The 20,026-nt window shown below is 36.0% G+C and overlaps 1 protein-coding gene across 2 annotated transcripts in view; it reads left to right on the top strand.

Moving 5' to 3' along the window:
- The first annotated feature begins 9,764 nt into the window (after positions 1–9,764).
- Positions 9,765–20,026, top strand: part of LOC5578495 (zinc finger protein 2) — a 77,526-nt gene continuing 67,264 nt past the window's right edge. The window contains exon 1 of one of the 2 annotated variants that reach the window (XM_021838895.1): positions 9,765–9,828. The gene's annotated coding sequence lies outside the window, so the exon portion shown is untranslated. Of the gene's footprint in view, positions 10,501–20,026 lie in introns of both variants that reach the window. The other variant, XM_021838896.1, reaches the window with a different exon arrangement.

The raw sequence follows: 20,026 nt of genomic DNA on the forward strand, positions 1-20,026 counted from the left end.
GCCTGCTGCTCAGCGTAGTGTTCTTATGAGCACTTCCACAGTTATTAACTGCGAGCTTTCTTTGCCAAATTTGCCGTTTTTGCATTCGTATATCGTGTGTACGATGAAACTCTATGCCCAAGGAAGTCATGAAAATGTCCATTACGAAAAAATCCTGGACCGACCGGGAATCGAACCCATACACCTTCAGCATGTCTTTGCTTTGTAATCGCGGACTCTAACCACTCGGCTAAGGAAGGCCCCAAGCACTTTAACTATGGTTGTATCAGTTTTTGTGATTGTACATGTTTAGTGACATGAAATCACTGGGGGTCATTTTGTCCCACTTCCGTTAATAAAAAAAAATATATACAAGAACAATCCCTGAAAATTTCAGCCTGATCGGAGCACATCGATACAAGAAGGGGTTATGACTCTCGCGAACTGGCTCCTAATATTCTTTCTGCACAATTTCCACTCCTGTGGAAAATTCCACCCTTTTTCCAATTTCCAATCAGGAAAAGGCTTCTTAAAAATGGTACAGCTTGCAGAGAAACTGCGTCGCCGCTTTTAAGTCTAAACCAATTCGATCCAACGGAAGTACGGTGCTGCCATCTGGAAAAAGTTTACTCGGTGCGTGAAGCTTCGAAAATTTTACCCGGCAAGGTATAGGAAGTGAAATTTCAAATGCTTATATAAAATTAACTACAATAGCTATTTAAAATCTTTTCAGTACATGTTGATAAACTTTTGATGGGCTACGTTATAGACACTGTTCGGGATTATTTAGCCACTTGACAAATCACTCCGATATTTATTCCGCACTGTGTTGGGTTTCGGACGCGCAAAGAAAAACGTGCGATTGATTTGCTGGACAGAATATAACTAACATTTTCTCATGAACTACATAGGGGAACTGGGGGTAAAATGAACACCCTAAGCAATTTTCATATTTTCTTGCTTATGAAGCTGTCAGATTCTTTTTCAATTGCTCAGAATTGAAGAAGGATGTTAATGCAATGTAACAAGTAGAAATATTGTGATGGAAATAGAAATTTATCAACATTCTAATAATTTTGAAAATTTCTCTCCTCAGAGTCAATGTTCCAAACCTGTGGGTAAAATGAACATGTAACGGGGGTAATATGAACATATACATGGGGGTAAAATGAACATATAATGGGGGTAATATGAACATATACTGGGGGTAAAATGAACACATGGTGGGGGTAAAATGAACATGTAGTGGGGGTAAAATGAACACCATTCAAATTGAACGGATTGCAGCATGATTCTAGGCATCTGGTACATGATCAATTGGGTCGGTGGGTTCGATTCCCGCCCCAGTCGGAGAAAACTTTTCGTCAAACGAAAAATTCTTCACTGGTCCACTGGATGTTCCGTGTGTCCGTTGTCTAATGTTAGTTATGTTCAGTCTGTGCAGCCTATGGCTGAAGACGGTGTAAATTGTCTTTTATGAAGATCTCAAAGACATTCCAGAATCGATGGAACGTTTAGCCGCGACCATTTAGATGGCGGTCGATGTCTGTCTTTGTATTTTCTCTGGAAAACTCTCGGCATCTGAAATAAAATCCAGTAGTATTTGCTCTGCCATGGTGTTCATATTACCCCCATCTCGAGTGGTTCATTTTACCCCCATTGAATCAACATATTCAAATTATTTGTTCTAGAAATTAAGAAGATAAGAATACCTCAAATTTCCGTCTACTTATCATAAATAATTTAAAGATATGATGTGCTACGCAGTTCAATAGATTTTTGATGGTTTTAGTCATATAAACCTTAAATTCCACGAGTAAAAATTTACATCATATAAGAAAACGGAGAGGTGTACTTTGTTTTTGTTTACTTTTACAGCTTTTGACAGTTCTAGATCGCACTAGAGTTGTTGAAATAGTTCCCTAGTCTGAGGATTAAGGATGGTGCTATATTTTACATAGAACTGTAGCATAATTACCGTAAAACACAAACCTGTTCATTTTACCCCCCCCCTGTTCATTTTACCCACAGTTCCCCTACTACAATAGCGTGATTGAGCAGGTTGTTGGAGACGGATATAGTGAGTGCAGGAAGTGAGTGTACAATATGATTCAAAATTCAATTAATAAAATTACAATGTAAAATATTCTCAAATATTGTTCAAAATGTCTTCGCGAACAGACACATTATTTTGATTTTTATATTTGTTCCTTAATATTCTGCGGATTCTATAGCTTATCATAAATCTAACCCCGTAAACTTAACATAATTTAATTAAAGTGTGTTTTGAATTTTTTAGAAACATTTGAAAATTGACTTCCTTTTCGCGTCTACGAAGGTAATTACCACAGTTGACCCTATGCGTGAAGCTCCGATTATTTAACATGGCAAAGCATAGGAAAGTCAATTTTCAAATGCTTCTTAAAAATTCAAAACACTTTTTAATTAAAATCTGTTCAGTGTACGGGGTTAGACTATTGATCAACTATAGAATAAGCAGAATATTGAGAAAAAAATATAGAACTCAAAATTATATGCCTATTATGTAGCCCATTAAAAGTATATCAACATATACTGAAAAGATTTTAAATAACTATTGTAGTTAATTTTATATGAGCATTTAAAATTTCGCTTCCTATACCTTGCCGGGTAAAATTTTCGACGCTTCACGCATCGAGCATACTTTTCCCAGATGGCAGCACCGTACCTTCGTACACCCGAATGCTTTGCCATGTAAAGTAATCGGATCTTCACGCATAAATGTGGTAAATGCTTTCGTCATCGCGAATTTGTATCGCGAGCGTCGTTTCATTTAAAGTGGAGTGCTCGAATTGTCGATATTTTGTCAGAGTGAATCCAGAAGAAAATTCAAATAATAAAGTTTCAAGATTTAAATTAGCGAATGCGTTAAATTTATTACCTTCAATTGCAGGTTTTTGTAAGTTAATTCAAGTTTAAAGTAGTTCTGAAACCACGTGTGCTTACGACCTTTCGAGTGGAGCAAGAAGTGAAATTCCAACGTTGAAAACGCTTTGCCCATTCAACGTGGGCGGTTCGTCCGGGGCACATTTTCCACGGTCGTAGCCAGCCACTACCAGAACTATCAATCCATGTGGTTCGAGTTGGCTGGCGCGCAGAAAAGCTAGGCATTTCTCATTGAGCGGAGACACTAGAGCACCGTGGCCACTGTGCAGATTTAGTATAGGGCACGCAATACTGCTCGAATTCCGATCCGTTTCGTCAAGTGGAACGATATCGAGCCTCCTCCACGTGCTCGTCACTCCACTCGTCATGTACGCATCTACCCTGATTTACCGTTACCCTCGGATCGAGCTAGTGTTCGCTCTACATCGGACGAAGGTAAGCTCGCTAGTCACCGCCAACCACTCGAACTTCGATGGGACTTCCAAGCATGACAACGAAACTCGCTGTTAGTGGACGCCCAAGAACAGCGTGGGAGCCTGCACGTCTCCTAAATTATTTCCATAAGAACAAAGAAAAATCTTTTTAGTAAAAGGTCCATAAATAATTTAATACCAAGTATTCGTGACGTCCTAAAATCAAGAGTAGGGTTTTCTTAAACTAACTTGTTTTATTTGAATAAAAATTAGCTAAATCTCTCTGTGAAGCTCATAACGAACCAGATCAATAAATTTAACAGGCGAAAACTGATGAAAAATACAAGTTGCTTCGAAATCAGTTCTCCTTCCATTAGTTCGTGGCGTCATTTAAATTAAAACTTTCACTAATTCTTTTAAGCAAAAACACAATTCGACTGCTGACTGCTCGACTATACAATCTCTCCAGTTATCCACATTTTGTCGAATTTATTTGCCAGTAGCTAATTTTGCTTCATTGGTTGGATCAATTTGTATTCAATTCGATCCGTTATTACCCGTTTGGCCTGCTCTGTGATAGGGGTCTCATACCGGGATCTATATCCGAGTTAATGGTCTCTCAAATAGAAAGTGGCGCTTAACCAGTTAGTTTAACGATACAGAAAGGATTGTTACATATTTATAGAGTGTCCCAGAAAGTATATTAGTGCAGATAATAATCTGATTTTCACACATTTTATTCTTGCACTTATCAAGAGCATTTTAAGCGTTATTTTCATAACCTGTTTATTGATGGTGTTACATTTCTAGAAGATCCTCTAAATAGTTTTGCACAAATCGCGCTATATTTGAGCGACTTTGTTGTACGAAATGTGTTATAAAGGAAGTCCACGATGAAATTGCCACACTAAGAAATTGCTCTAACTTTTTAATCGTTGGGTAGAATTTAATGATTTAGTTCATAGTGCATTATTTACATCCTGCAAGTTTTGAGGTCCTGTGATCAAAACTCGCGGAAATGGAGTCGAAAGAACAGCTCGTGCGTGATAAAATCTTGCGCATTCATCACGAGAACAAGGATCTCTCGCATCGTTCCATCGCTAAAACTTTGGAAATCGCAAATTTCACGGTGTCGCGAGTGATTAAGCGGTTCGAGGAACGATTGACCACCAATCGGAAGCCCAGAAATGAAGGAAAAAGTATTCCGTACAACGCCAAAAATCACAACCGCGTAGTTGGGGCCTTCAACTGAAACCCGAACGCTTCCGTTCGGGATGTGGCTAAGAACCTGCATCTAAGCCGAAGTTTTGTCCAGAAGGCCAAAATTAAGGCTGGGCTTTGAACGTTCAAGGTACAAAAGGCCTCTAATCGCGACGCGAAGCAGAACAAGTCTGCCAAAAACTCGTGCCAGGGAGTTGTACCTGCTGACGAAAGTTGAATGCTGCATCATGGACGACGAAACATATGTGAAGGCCGACTTCAAACAGATCCCCAGCAACCTGTTTTTCATGGCCAAGTTCAGCGTTCCGGAGCATGTCCGCACTCAGAAGATGTCCAAATTTGCGAAGAAATTCCTGGTTTGGCAAGCCATCTGCACGTGCGGGAAGCGGAGTGCACCTTTCGTGACCCAGGACACGATGAACGGACAAGTGTACATGAAAGAGTGCCTCCAGAAGCGGCTGCTTGCTCTCCTGAAGTTGGACGTTGTGGGCCACAACAATCTTCTGGCCGGATTTGCCCTCATGCCACTACTCCAAGGACGTGCTGAAGTGGTATGCGGACAATAAGGTCAATTTCGTGCCGAAAATTTTCAAACCTCCCAACACTCCGGAGCTCCGCCCCATCGAGAAGTACTGGACGATTGTGCTGCTTCCTTCTTAAATGACCTAAGGTAGTGAAGACAGTCGAGGAACTGAAGAAAGTATGGGTTTACATGCAAGAAACGGTTGATTCACAGGTTGTGCAGAATCTTATGCCCGGTGTTAAGGCCAAGGTGCGGGCATTTGCGTATGGACTGTAAATAAAATACGAGTAAAATGGTAAAATGAAGTTTAATAGTTATTTTTCAATCCCTGAAAATTTGATGGCAATCCGATGAAAACTCGAATTTTGCGAATCAATTTTGTGTGTGGCAATTTCATCGTGGACACCCTTTAGGTCATGAAGTACGTACAATAAAAATCTTAAAACAATATATTTACCATTTACGATACGATAAATGATCAGATTATCACTAACTTGAATGGTCTGTGATGGCTAGATAAGAATTGATTTTCTAAAATCAAGAAGTTCAAAGTAAAAGGTTTTATTGCCACATCAAATTTTCAAACGCAGCATTTAAAACACCCCAAGAAAAAATACAAAAATATAATAGTTATTTACGCAACAAGTTGCAAAATGATGTTTTTTCCTGTATGAGATGTACATTTATGCAACGAGGCTCGCCGAGTTGGATAAATATAACGAGTCCTGAAAAAATGAATTTTGCAACGAGCTGCATACAACATTTTTGCTATTACGGAAAACACCGTTTTATTGAATTATTTCCTACAGCACAATCATATTTCAAGTGTATCCACATGGCCTTCCATGTGACGCATGAACTCAGTAATTTTCAATCAGGTAGGCTGTGACAAAACAGCCTGATCTTGAGTATGACGGACACAAATTTTCACGCTTCAATCGATATTCTATTGATCTGATTTCGACGACAGATCAGGTAAGACGCCGCATGTAATTTTCGACTTCTTTTGGCCTATTTTGGTTATTCCTCATGTGCCAAACTGTCTGTCTGAATCGTGAAGAAGAGTGAAGCCAGGTTCCGGAAATTTTGGAGTTCATTCTACAGCAACCTTTACGAACACTGTGTGACCTAATTCTAAATCAGAATGGCTCCCTGGGCTCCCTTTAGTCGAATACGAATCGTCCAATGATTGCATCATTGAGATACACAGGGCAGTACCATAAATGGCGTATGAAGAGACGCAGATATTTAGTTGGTGACTTCCAAAACAGAACTGAAAAGAGTGCTGAAAAGTAGTTCTTTTCAGTTCTGTTTTAGTTTTTTTAGGAAAAGTAGGTCGTTATGTTGATCATTTCCTTGATATAAAGCAGGTTTATATGCAACGTAATGGCAAAACAATATTTATTGGTTTCAAAATAGTAGTTTACGGAACAAGTTGCAGAGTAATGGTTTTTACAGCACGAGTCGTGAATTTATCCTACGAGTTATCAGAAATTATATCGGAATGCATTCACCATTGTTTTACAATTTCTGAAAAAAATGTTGTATTATGATTCGATACGCAACTCATAACAGTTGCGTAATGAAAAAGCGTTGCGTAATGAATAATTACAACACTGGTTTCAGTTGTGTAATGACTTTTCGCGCACTGCATACTTCAGTGTAGGAAAGTAGGCCGTTTCATGGCAGATTGGCGTGATGAAAAAAAACAGCCTATAACGATGAGAAATTGCAAAAAGTATTATAATTCTCGTTATCAGAGTCGTGCCCATACTTTCTGGGACAGCCTTTGAATATAAACTATCTGTATATACTATCTTACGCATTTTAGGACCTTATAGGACCATTGTTGTCACATGGTCATCTGGTACTGGTTCCAATAGAGCTTCCCCCTGAGGGGAAGCTTTGGCAATTATTCATATTGGTAACGTTCGACGACTTAGGGGTCATGATTTTCATCTATAAGTGAATAGACATGGTGTTATAGATTAATAACATGACATGGTCATATCCGAATGTTCCGATATCTGTTCGAGTAGACCTCTAATAGATCGCTTATAGATATTTCGGTACCAGAGTATTGTGAGGAACGTGGTTGTAGATGAATGTTTGACTATGTCTTCAACCATGTTTGAATATAGGGTTTGTTTTACAATAATAATTGTTCTAACTGTTACGTCTGTTTGTTTGTACATCGCAAGTTGTCCAAAACTGTTGCAAGATAGCGCATCAGTAGCTTCTCCCAGCAACTTCTTTGAAATGGTCAAGTAATTTCTTCCGAATTCTTCCAAAAGATATCTACAGAATTCCCAGATAGAAATTTTTTATAATTTATATATTTTCCTAGAACAGTTTCTAAAAATTTTCCACTTTTAAACGTACTAAACTTTGGACGAGCTGACATTCCTGTTGATTGCAAAACTGCGTCCTAAAATTAACTGAAAATTCATGCGCCGATGGTCTCCAAGAAAAGCGCCTTGAACTTCTCGAACTCTTATCCGATAGAATTGCTTCCGAAATTCCGATGAAATGTTTCCCACTAAATCTCCATTTTTTCATTTACAGTACTCTTAAACCGTTATTAAATATTTCAACACTGTTCACCCGAAACTTCTCTCTATATTTTTCTTCTAGTCATTCTTCCAAAAGAGAGTTTTAAGACTGTCCCACTTGAAATTCAATCGATTTTTTCAATAACTGTAAATAGCATGATACTTATTACAGTAAAACAGTGGTCACCAAACTGCGGCCCGCGGGCCGCATGCGGCCCTCGTGAAGGGTTTGTGCGGCCCTCGAACACATTTTGAATGTTAATGTGAAATGGCCCGCGTGTTACATAAATTAAATAAATATATTCTTTTGTCTTTGCAACTATGTTTTCGAAAGTTGATCATTATTATATGAACAATTTTCCTGTGCAAATTTATGGAATATCGACTGTATTTATCAGCTCAGGAATAACCAGTTAAGTGACAGAAGCTCCTATTCGATACAAAAATGAGATGGTTTCGAGGTTTTTCTGAGAAGTAAAAATTTAACTCAAAATTCACAACACGAATCCTCAAACGATGAGAGTGCATCGAAATGCAAGGATTTTTACTGATACTCTTTCTCTCTTGCTTCTATGCTCACTCCCCAGGTAACCATAAGCCGTATATCGGGCCCTTTCAGCCATATACGGCTAATATAGTGCTATTTAAAGGCTTATTGGCATTATATCAGCCGTAAATCGACATTTTGGCCCAATATACGACTTATTGGTTACCTGGGTCTTACTGACACTTTAAAATAACTCTTTAGTGACTCGTCCAAACAAAGCCTCGCGGAGTTGTGATTGCACTCTTTTTTGATGGAATTTTCCTTCGTTGTGTTTTGTGTCGCGTCTTCCTCGCTTATTTTTTATTGCCTTCCTGCTCAGTATATTTTCGCTACCTTACAAAGAGGCAAAGACAGCAAGCTTTCGAACTCTGGTGATGCTGCGGAGCTTGGAGATAACTGGAAGTCTGTCTGAGACCGTATCTCTTGAATATATCTTGAATCAAAAAATCCTAAATAAGCCAAGGGTTTAAAATAAGTTTCAAGTGCCCATAAATTTCTTCGCATCGGTTTATTGATAAAACTATAGTTCCTTTGAAGCAGTGTAATCTTCAAGATTCATAAGCATCCAAATTTAAGGAAGGATTTCAGGGAGCCCAGCTCCAGCCCGTATTAATTAGGAGTCTGATTTTGTTTTTATGGGACAATATTTTCTGTATTGTTTCGGTTAAGAACTTCTTCAACAACAGATAACCGAAGGACCACAAAACTAATTTCCGTGTTAATAGAAAAAGATTCATATTTTTTGCATTCTCATTGAAAATTTAAAAAAATCTCAAATAGGGTGCAGAACCACTTGGGCACTTCCATGATTCACTTCGGCATGGGGGGTTTTTCTCGGCCGAATTGTCTAAACTCTGCAATAAGATGCGCTACAGTACGTACGTATTGTAGCCAAATATGAGCGTTGTAGCTTTGATAAACCCCCACTGCCGAAGTGAATCAAAAGTGCCAAGAATAGGATTCGGCTCCCTACGTTGTGGCCCGCGCTATGTTTTGAAAACACCTAAGTGGCCCGCATAAGCATATAAGCTGAGGACCACTGCAGTAAAATATGATCAAAGATGTAACGAAAAATACAGAATTCTGCACACTCACAATGAAAATCCAACATTGTTGGAAGAAATAATTGCAATATATTCTTAAATTTTCAAATTCCAAATCAAAAGTTTTACCATGTCAAATGTTAGGTGGATGCGGGTAAGTTCGAATAGGTTTCTCCAGATAAATTCTCTCACAAGCTGATAATTTGATAAGTTTTCTGCAGTTTTATGAAAATTTTGGCTAGATTGAAACTTATAGATATTTTGGAAGAATTCTTACCTTTCTTACTCTTACTAAATTATGAAAAGAAACACAAAATATAAATTTCACAAATATGCAACACTTAGTTTCTATACTAAACCTGTTCAAAAATAATAAATAGCCAGTCAAGGCATGGTTGTTTCCTGAGAGTTAAATCCATCAATCAATTAATATTATTCCAACAGAGGACTCTGCTGTTCGCCGTGGTCTGCACATTTCACTCGTTCACACCTACCCTGCCCATTTGTGAGTGCCCCGAGTCGCGACCACTCCCGCACTCGGCCCCGAGCTGGAAAAAAGTCAATGTAATCTTAAGAATAGCAAACTCAACAGCTTCATTCGTGCTATCGCTGCAGAATTCGAATGGTTCTGGATTACTTTGGCTATTGGCTAAGTAGAATTAGTGCGTAGTGTGTAGTGCAAGCCGCGGGCTATCGAAATTTGGTAAAATCCACCGGAAACGCTCCCGATACGGGCCATTTGGGGGCGTTTTTCTGTCGCGGTCAATTCCGAAGATTGTCGCTTTTTGCTAGGAAGGAAATGTCGTCCGTCGTCTCTTGTTGAAAAAATTACTGCGCGAGTGCCTGGCTGGTGGTGTGCGTGTGTACGGATGGGACCTGAACTCAAGCATGCGTCAGCGTGTGTGTGAGTGCGAAGGTGTATAGGATAGGGAAAAAGTGGGGTGGTGTTTGCGATTTTTTTTTCGGTTTTGGTTTCTCTTGGAAGCAAAGGCAGGAGCTGGAGTAGAGAAGATAGCGTCGATGGATGTGGGGGTGGCCCGCTAGGAAGGGAAGCCGAGCGAACGAGATTCAATTAAAGCATCATTTGATAATGGATGACACTTTTTTCTCCACGCTTTCGGTGTGTTTGTGATTCGTGTGTCGCGTGAGACAGGTTTTTTTCGGGGCTAATGGATGCAGAATGAAATCACAAATTAGTGCGATCGGACGGACGGAACAGGGAACAGTTATTCACGCGAAAGCAGAGACCAAAGAGCTGCTTCTGCCCTTTAAAGAGCACAAGTTCCAATTAGAATGTGTAAGTTTGAATCGGTGTGAAATCAAGTGCATGTGAAACACGAGAAGATACGAACAGAAGAACAGCGCAGTGCAGAAATACAGCAGAAGAAGGCAGCTGCACCTTTCCGGAGGATTTCTTTCTTTCCGTCATCTTGATTTTTTTTTCGCTCCCTCATTATCATAAAAAGAGTCTTGTCGCGTCCCACGATATAGAAGGAAGGAAAAAAAAACGAGGCTGCTAGGGCTGCTGTTTTCCGAGATTCCGAGAGGGGGCCCCCTACCGACTGGAAGACGAAGCAGGCTACGGTGATGGCGACGATGACGAGCAGAGCAAAGTAGGCGCGCTGCGGTGGGTGAACAGCAACTGACGGTGGGTGCTCGCTAATTAGGGTGGCTACTTTGATGTGTGGTGGTTATTTTACCTTGAAATGGTATAATTACATGTTTGTCACAAGTGGCGCACAGTGATTGAGCGATGATGGCGAAAAATGGGCCAGATACCAGTATGTTGGAGCACAGAAAATCAAATCGAATGACTTGATGAGGCTGCTGCTGGCGATGAAAACTGTGATTACTTTGACGTAAGGTGCTATTGTTGGCGGATGGCTAGGAGACGGATACGATTTGAAACGCAGGGGAACGTTCAGCTGGAGCGTAGTGCACTGAGAGCCATGCGTGCTCAGCGCTAATGAACAATGTACTTGAGTGGTTGATATACATACGGGTTATCTGCAATCAGTACATAATCAATTCAGTCAAATTTAGGAACGTGATTGAATCACAGTGAGTGTTTGAAAATACATTTTGATGGAACTTGTGACATTATAAGAGTGTATATGCTCTGAATAGGGTTCTAAATGTTTCGATAAACTTCACTTTACAAAAAAACACGACACTTGCTACTTTTGCAAATGCAAATTTCCCCGCTCAAACTATAATATTTAGACTTAAAATTTAAAAATTGTTCCAAATTTGATCATTAACACCTTTGATCATGTTTGACGTTCACTTCCACCGACAAAATTTCACTGGGGTTTACTTAAAAAAAAGTACTAAAACTGGTGTTGTTCTTATCTGACATTTCGGGAGGGACACGAAAAACAAAATATACCCAAAACTCAATAACCAATAGGTATGACAAAAATCTCAAAAATAAGAAAAAATATTGTTTTCTGGATCTAAATCAACGAAAAACTCTTCAAAATAGAGTAAACACTGGTTACTAGCCTGAACTTAAGCGTATGGCGTATACTTAAATTTATACAGGGCTTTACTGCCCATAACTGCATATATGTCACATTCGACATTATTGACAATTTCGAGTTAACGCCGGGAAGAGTCAGCAAATGACAAACACTTTCGAAAAACTTACTGAAATCTGTGAGATTGTTTTGGAAAATTTTAAAAATACCAAGTTGTTTTGTCACATTGGTAATTGTGACCGCTGAACAGTCACATTGAGATTATACAGAGCTTCATAGTGTAGTAGCAATGAAATTTCTATCAGAACTTTTTTCTGATTATTCAGGCAAAATGCGATATGAGTTTTACAATATTGCAGCGTCAAATAAGCACTTCTAAGAAATTTCAGTTTCCTCCCATACTGCAATAAAATGCACATTTGGTATTCCATTTACTCAATGCCTACTTTTGTCGAATGTTACCAATATGCAGTTTATGGGCAGTTTTATATTCTTGGACCCTAGTATATTTTCGGTTATTAGAGAACAGTTTTCAGTGAGAATATAAATTAAGGTGTGCAAAATGAAGCAATAGCTACGTATAAGCATAGAGAAAAATGTAAACAAAAATAAAACCGTCACTAATTTACACGGCTTCTTATGAGAGCTCGCTCGTTTGTAGTTGTGGAACATTTTGCTCTGTACACGGGTGTCACGCAAACTGAATGTCTTCTTCCTCACCTCGGTATATATTCTTATTGAACAGTTTCATTAGATATGATATATATCTTGGTTCATATCTTAGTAAAGTTATGGTATAGTTCTCATAAATAGTATATGCCAATACATCATATTCAAAAACAAAACTGAAGATAGCATGACAGATATTCGAAGTGATTACAAAATTACCATGAAAAAATCTCCCTTATGACATTGAACGCGAAATTCAATGTTTTTCGAATGGATAGCTACACTGGGGCTGACATAGTTGGCTTTTCCATAAATCACGGCTTATGAACCAGTTAAATCATGGTTTCAATGAAAGATGTACGATTTCGCATATGCAATTATAAGTTTTATAAGTGAGATCTATGAATTCTTTATAAGTCAAATAAGTGACAAAAATCTGCTTTTGAGAAAAAACGAGTTTAAAGTCTTCTCAGCAATTTTTCTTTCTATACAAATTGTGTAAACCATAAATAAAAGCGAATAATGTTTTTCTTTCGTTGGACGAAAATATTACCTTAAAATTCCATTGTTAAGCTTGGAAACAGTCGACTTTTTTTAGTATCCACAACTTAGAACCCACCAAAATGTCACTTACACCTTTTTGCGTTCGGACCCCTCAAATGAATTTCATAGCAAATCTAGGGGCCCAGATAGCCGTAGCGGTAAACGCGCAGCTATTCAGCATGACCATGCTGAGGGTCGTGGGTTCGAATCCCGCTGGTCGAGGATCTTTTCGTTAAGGAAATTTTCTCGATTCCCAGGGCATAGAGTATCTTCGTACCTGCCACACGATATACACATGCAAAAATGGTCAATCTGCAAAGAAAGCTCTCAGTCAATAACTGTGGAAGTGCTCATAAGAACACTAATCTGAGAAGCAGGCTTTGTCCCAGTTGGGACGTAACGCCAGGAAGAAGAAGAAGCAAATTAATTTCGCTAGCAAACCAGCTCTCGAAGTTGGGCAAAAGATACGCGAAATCTGATCATATGTTGTCGAAACATGTAAGTTTTTGATCACGCCTGTTTGTAATAGGTAAATGTTTTCAATGCTAGATAATTCAAACTACTTAATTATCATTGCGTTTATTAGAAAATTCCATTGAATAACTTATGAAAACCAGAAATAAAATTCTTCATCTTCATTACTTACGAATCGTAATTATTTCTTAAAGAATAATTAAGTTTTTTTGCTTCAGTGTAAAGCAGAATGAATTTTTACAGCAATAATGATTTTTACAGCACGAATCGTAAATTTATCCTACGAGGATTGCCGAGTAGGATAATTACGACGAGTGCTGTAAACATTGAGTTCTGCAACGAGTTACGTACAACATTTTTTGCATTTTCGTAGAAGACTTGACTTGAGGGTATCAGAAATTATATCGGAATGCATTCACCATTACTTAACAATTTCTGGAAATGGATCATTACGCAACTCTGAACAGTTGCGCAATGATAAAGCATTGCGTATTGAATCATTACAGCACTGGTTTCAGTTGCGTAATGACTATTCCCGCACCTCATACTTCAGTGCAGGAAAGTAGGCCGTTTCATGACAGATTGGCGTGATGAAAAACAGCCTATTACGATGAGAAATTGCAAAAAATACTGCAGTTAGTATTTTTGAAAATCTCAAATGGGATTGCTTGATGATCACATTTGGAATAAGTTAAACAGAAAGCTTAAATGTATTTAAAAATATTTAAATTAAATTTTAGTTGAATTCTTAGTCACAATAAACATTATGGTATTGACAAACAGACATGACGGTTAGAACAATTAACAATTTAAAACTTAGTACAGCGAAATCAACACAAATGCAAAAAACACTGCTATCGATCACTCGGAAGTATTTTTCCGCGTTTTGCGATTTTGTCACACACCTTGGGTTAAACTCAAAATTTGGGTGTATTTTCGTTTCCGTGTCCCTTCCAAAATGTCAGATAGGAACAACCCCAGTTTTAATAAGTTAAGTTGAGTGAACGTCAAACATGATCAAAAGTGTCGATGTTATAATTTATACTATTTTTTAAAATAGTTTAAATATGATATAATCGTTATTTGAGCGAGACAATTTGTCAAAGTAGTTTGTAGCAAGAACACGCTCTGTTGTGTCATTTTATAAAAAACAAATTTAATCAAACATTTTAGGACCCTATTAAACGCTATTTTGCTGAACGACGAAATTGTAAGTTTTGCACCTTATCGGGCGCGTCGATTAGTAATCGTCGCCGGTGAAACCGTCGCCGAAATCGTCGCCAGCCAACCAACCGCTGCGAATTTGACGTTTCACCAGTCTTACCAACAAAACGGAAAATCACCTCCTTTGATTTGTTTGCTGGCGACGATTTTGTCGGCTCGATTGAAAGTTGGCGGCGCGGTTTTGTTGTCCATGAAACAGACAGTAGTTAAAATTTTACGCCTGTTTGTCTGTTATTAGGGTAACCTTCGCAGAAATATGACTGAAAACTAATTCATGTAATTCAAATGTCGAATCGGTCAGTTACAGAACTGGACCATCTTCAATTTACAGGGAATTTTGAACATGTCTTCGGTATTGTACAATAAGTGTTTTCCATAGCAAAATCGACCATTTTGACTCAAGAATAATTTTAAAAAATGGCCTATAAGTTTTTGCATGTAGTTTATTTGGAAAATTCTATCTCCGAAACTGTTGATTTTAGAGAAAAATGTTCTATGAAGAAGTTGTAGGCAACCATTTGGGCTACAAGCAAAAAAAAAACACTGAATAATATTTTATTTTCTTCATTGAAAATTTAAAAATAAAATTTCAATTTTAAATTACACAAAAACCCTATTTTTAATGTTTTTAAATTTTCACCTTGATAGGAAACAGATGCTTGAGACAAAGCTTCAAGAAAGAAGAAATTGGAGAAATTTTTAATAAAAAAGCTTTTGGTCGATGTACAAAAATTAAGTTTTTTGTCAAAATAAATACTTTCTGATGATACAATAATAATCTTGAGATTATTCTAAAGCATAATGATTATCATGATCACTTCTTTGAATGTCGTAATTTTTAATTATATCAAGTTCAATGCAAAAAAAATGAATTTAATAATAAAATAGGTCATTTTCGTTATTAGTTATTCGTGATGCTCCATAAAAAATACGTTTCCGAGAGTATAGGCCATATTTTCTCCACTCACATATTTTTCTTAATTGAGAATCACAAATAACTGATGAATATGTACTATTAGTATTGAATCATTTTTTTTTTGCGTCAAACTCGAAATAATTTGAAGATGGCTTCTTCTAGAGAAGTGATCATGATAATCATTATGGTTTGAAATAATTTTGAAATTCTTATTGTATCATCAAAACGTATTTATTTGGACAAAACACTACAATTTTGAAAATCGAACATAAGTTGTTCTTTGAAAGGCTTTTCTATTGAAAATTTCTCCAACATGTAACTTTGTCTCGAGCATCTGTTTTCGAACAAAATTATCTGGTGAAAATAAAAAATATATTATTAACTGTCACGCTACTGTGAGAAAAAAAAAACCCGTAGACGACGGTGACCCCAAAACAGCGTTACACGGACTTTTCAAAAAATCATAACTGAAAGTTTTTCACTAACAAAAACATTGTGGTCAAACGCTTATAGAAAAATAACACACATGGTCCTAGCAAGGTAGACGGTCCGTGAGGGGCTGAGCAAAGATGGTCAAACTCAGAAAAAACAGCGTTACAATGGTTCAGAGCTCATATCTCAGCCATCAGACATCAACATTATAATTTTATTTTACCGTTGGAAACATTTAAGACCAGCATTGCAGGGAAAAATAGCAAACATAGCCGTAGCAAGGAAAATAGAGAATGGGGGGCTTCTATTTGGAATGTTTACCAAATCTATGAAAAAATATTTCAGGGCCGCTATGCAATCAATTTTCGATTTTGTTTCAGAAATCGACACTTGTAGTGCAGATATTTAAATGAAAAATACTTTACAGGGTCGTAGCGTGGAAAAACAGGAATAAGGGGCTGCCATTTAAAAAATGCCCAAAAACTTTAAAAAATCATAACTTTATAATGAGCAAACCGATTTTCGATTTTCTTTCACCATTTGAATGCCTACAGTTGTGTCTTTCAGAGAAAAAAAATATTACACATAGACGTAGCAAGATATAAGGCTTTTAAGGGGTATCCCCTATTTAATTGTCCAGTTTGCCTGTAAATTGAAATTCATAGCTATGACATATAGTTTTTTCTGCATATCGTTGATTGTCGAAGTGAACTTGAAAAATTTTAATGAAGATAAATATTTTTGAAAACACTTTAAATTTATTTTACCTAAAATATAACGGAAAAACTTTTTTTAACTTGATTGCCTGTAGCTCAAAATAAAAAGCAACTACATGTACGTTTTTCACAATTAAACTAATTGCACAAGTCAAGTGAAGGTGTTTGAATAAGAGAAGAAACTTCTGATTACACTCAAAATTTATTTTACCAAAGAAACTGCTAAAAACTCAATTTTATGAGTATGTCTGCCTGTAGATCGAAATCCAAAGCAATGGCATATAGTTTTCTCGACATGAACTTGCTTGTGAAAGCTAAGTAAACATTTTTGAGTAGAAATAGACATTTTCTGATAACATTTCAAATTTGTTTAACCTAAGAATCTACGAGAAACCCTATTGCATGAGCTTGTTTACCTGTAAATCTGAATTCAAAGAGGGTCATAGCTATTTCGGAAAACAATGTAATAGATAATTTATAGATGTTAGGTTAGCATGTTTGAGTAGAAATAGATATTCCTAAATACACTAAAAATGTATTTTACCCAAGAAACTTCGTGAAACCCTGTTAACTGAATATATACGATTGTAAATAAAAATTCAAATCGATAGTTTTTATGTTTTCCGACATTAGATTGATTTTAGAAGTCAAGTTTACATGTTTGGAAGTAATACAATTTTTTGATTACACCCAAAATTTATTTTACCCAAAAAACTACGCAAAACCAAATTCAATAGATATTTATGCTTGTAAAAAATATTCAGAGCAATAATATTTCATTTTTTTCAACATCAAATTGATTGTAGAAGTGTAATTACCATGTTTGAGTAGAAATAGACATTTCTGACTTCATTCCAAATTTATTTTGCCAAAGAAACTACGTAAAACCCTGTTCAATAAACATATACGCTTGTAAATTAAAATTCAAATCGGTAGTATATTGTTTTCAAACATAAAATTTATTTGAGAAGTCAAGTTAACATGTTTGAGGAGTAAAACTATTTATGGATTACTCTTAAAACTTATTTTAACCAAAAAAACATACGTGAGACCTAGCCCAATACATAATTATGCTTATAAGAAACTATTAAAAGCAATAATGTTTTGTTCTTTCAACACCAAATTGATTGTAGAAGTTAATCTATCATGTTTGAGAACTATTATTATTATTATTATGCTTTATTAGAGACATTTTACCACATATCTGAGTGGCATTCGTGTCTGAGGTTGAGAACTATTGGAAATTTTTCATTACACTCAAAATTTTGTTCACATGCGAATCTAAGTAAACCCAGTTATCATGATTCTGTTTTCTTGTGAATCAAAATTTAAAGCGATGACATTTAATATTTACGTTATGAATTTATTAAAAGAAGTTTTTCTTACATATAATGCTTGATTACACTTAAAATTTATTATACTTTAAAAACTATAAAAAATATCATATTTCAAATTGTACTTCTCTTAACAAAATCTAAGGCGATGATATGTACTTTTTTGACAATAAATTGATTGTACAAGTCAAGTTAACATTAATGAGTGGAAATATAAATTTTTCATTACATTCGAAATTAGCAAGTTATTCAAGCAGTTTCTTAGGTAATATAAGAAACTGCTTAAAACCTGATTTCATGAGACTGTTTGCATGTGAATCGAAATCCAAAGCAATGACGAGTAGTTTTTTTGGCATTAACTTGCTTATAAAAGTAAAGCGAACACTTCCAATTTATTTAGCCTAAGTAACTACGGGAAACCCTATTTAATGAGCTTGTTTGAGTGTAACTCTAAATTCAAAGCGATGACACTTGGCATTTTCAGATTGAATTTGCTTATAGAAGTTACGTTGACATATTTGAGTAAAAAAAGAACTACACTCACAATGTATTTCACCCAACAAACTACGTAAAACCCATTTAATTTTTAATTTTTTTATTAAATTCAAATCGATATCATGTTATTTTTTTAACGAAAATTTGATTTTAGAAATGCAGTAAACAAGTTTGAGAAGTTATACCATTTTTTGAATAAACTTAAAATTTATTTTACCCAAAAACTACGTAAAACTTAGTACAATGCATATTTATGATTGCGAAGAAATATTCAAAGAAATATTTTTTGTTTTAACATAAAATTGATCGCAGAAGTTAAGTAAACATGTTTGAGAAGTAATGGAAATTTTTGTTTGTACTCAAAATATATTTCACCTTAGTATCTAAGAATACCCCTCTATCAATACCCTATTTTGCTTTGAATAATTTTTTTTTATGTAATTACTATATTACTATATTTTAGTTAAAATCATATTTTTTTATTACACTCAAAATTAATTATACTTTAAAAACTATGAAAATCCCATTTTGTTTTCAAGTTAAGGTTCAAAATCTGGGATTTTTTTTCGTTCTAGGTCAAATAATTTTTAAGTGTAATTTCCTCGTTCTTGTTAACTAAACTGCAGTGAAGAAATTTATGTCGGAAAAAATTGATGTCATCTCTTTGAATTGTGCTTTACAGTCAAATAGGTCGTGCAGCAGGGTTTTTTCATATTTTCTTAGGTGAAATAAATTTTGAGTGTAACCAAACATTTATATTTCCTATTTAACATGTTAAGTTAACCTCTACACTAAATTTTATGCTGGAAATCCAACATATCATTGCCTTAAATATATCTTCACGGGCAGAAATGTTTATTGAACATGTTCTACGAAGCTTCTTAGGTAAAATAAAATTTGAGTATAAATAAAAATTTCTATTACATCTTAAACATGTTTACTTGACTTCGATCAACAATTTTATGCTTAAAAACATAACATACTATCTCTTTGAATTGTCATTTAAAGGCATATATGTTCATGGAGCAGGATTTTACGTAGTTTTTTGGGTAAAATACATTTTTAGTGTAATCAGAAATGTCGATTTCTACTCAAACATGTTAACCTAAATTCTATAGGCAAAAATTATTTCGAATAAGCTACGAGTTATCGCTTTGAATTTATATTTACAGACAAGCTCATGAAATAGGGTTTCTTGTGGTTACTTAGGCTGAATAAATTTGAAGTGTTATCAAAAAATGTCTATTTCTTCTAAAAAATGTTCACTTAACTTCTACCAGCAAGTTCATGTTGAAAAAATACTTGTCATTGCTTTGGATTTCGATTAGCAGGCACACATACTCATTAAATTGAGTTTAAGTAGCCCGTCATTCGTTTTGGCAATAATGATGACTTTTCAGCTTGCATTTCAAAGTGATGAAACTCAGTCTTGATAGTTTATATAGACTTGAAAAAGTATCACTGTACGCGCTAACATGCATAGAGTATGCTGATACTTTTTTAGACGTGTCAGTGCAAAACCAACTGATTTTCTTTGATT

The sequence above is a fragment of the Aedes aegypti genome, chromosome 1 (genome assembly GCF_002204515.2).
Source record: "Aedes aegypti strain LVP_AGWG chromosome 1, AaegL5.0 Primary Assembly, whole genome shotgun sequence".
Lineage (NCBI taxonomy): Eukaryota > Metazoa > Arthropoda > Insecta > Diptera > Culicidae > Aedes > Aedes aegypti.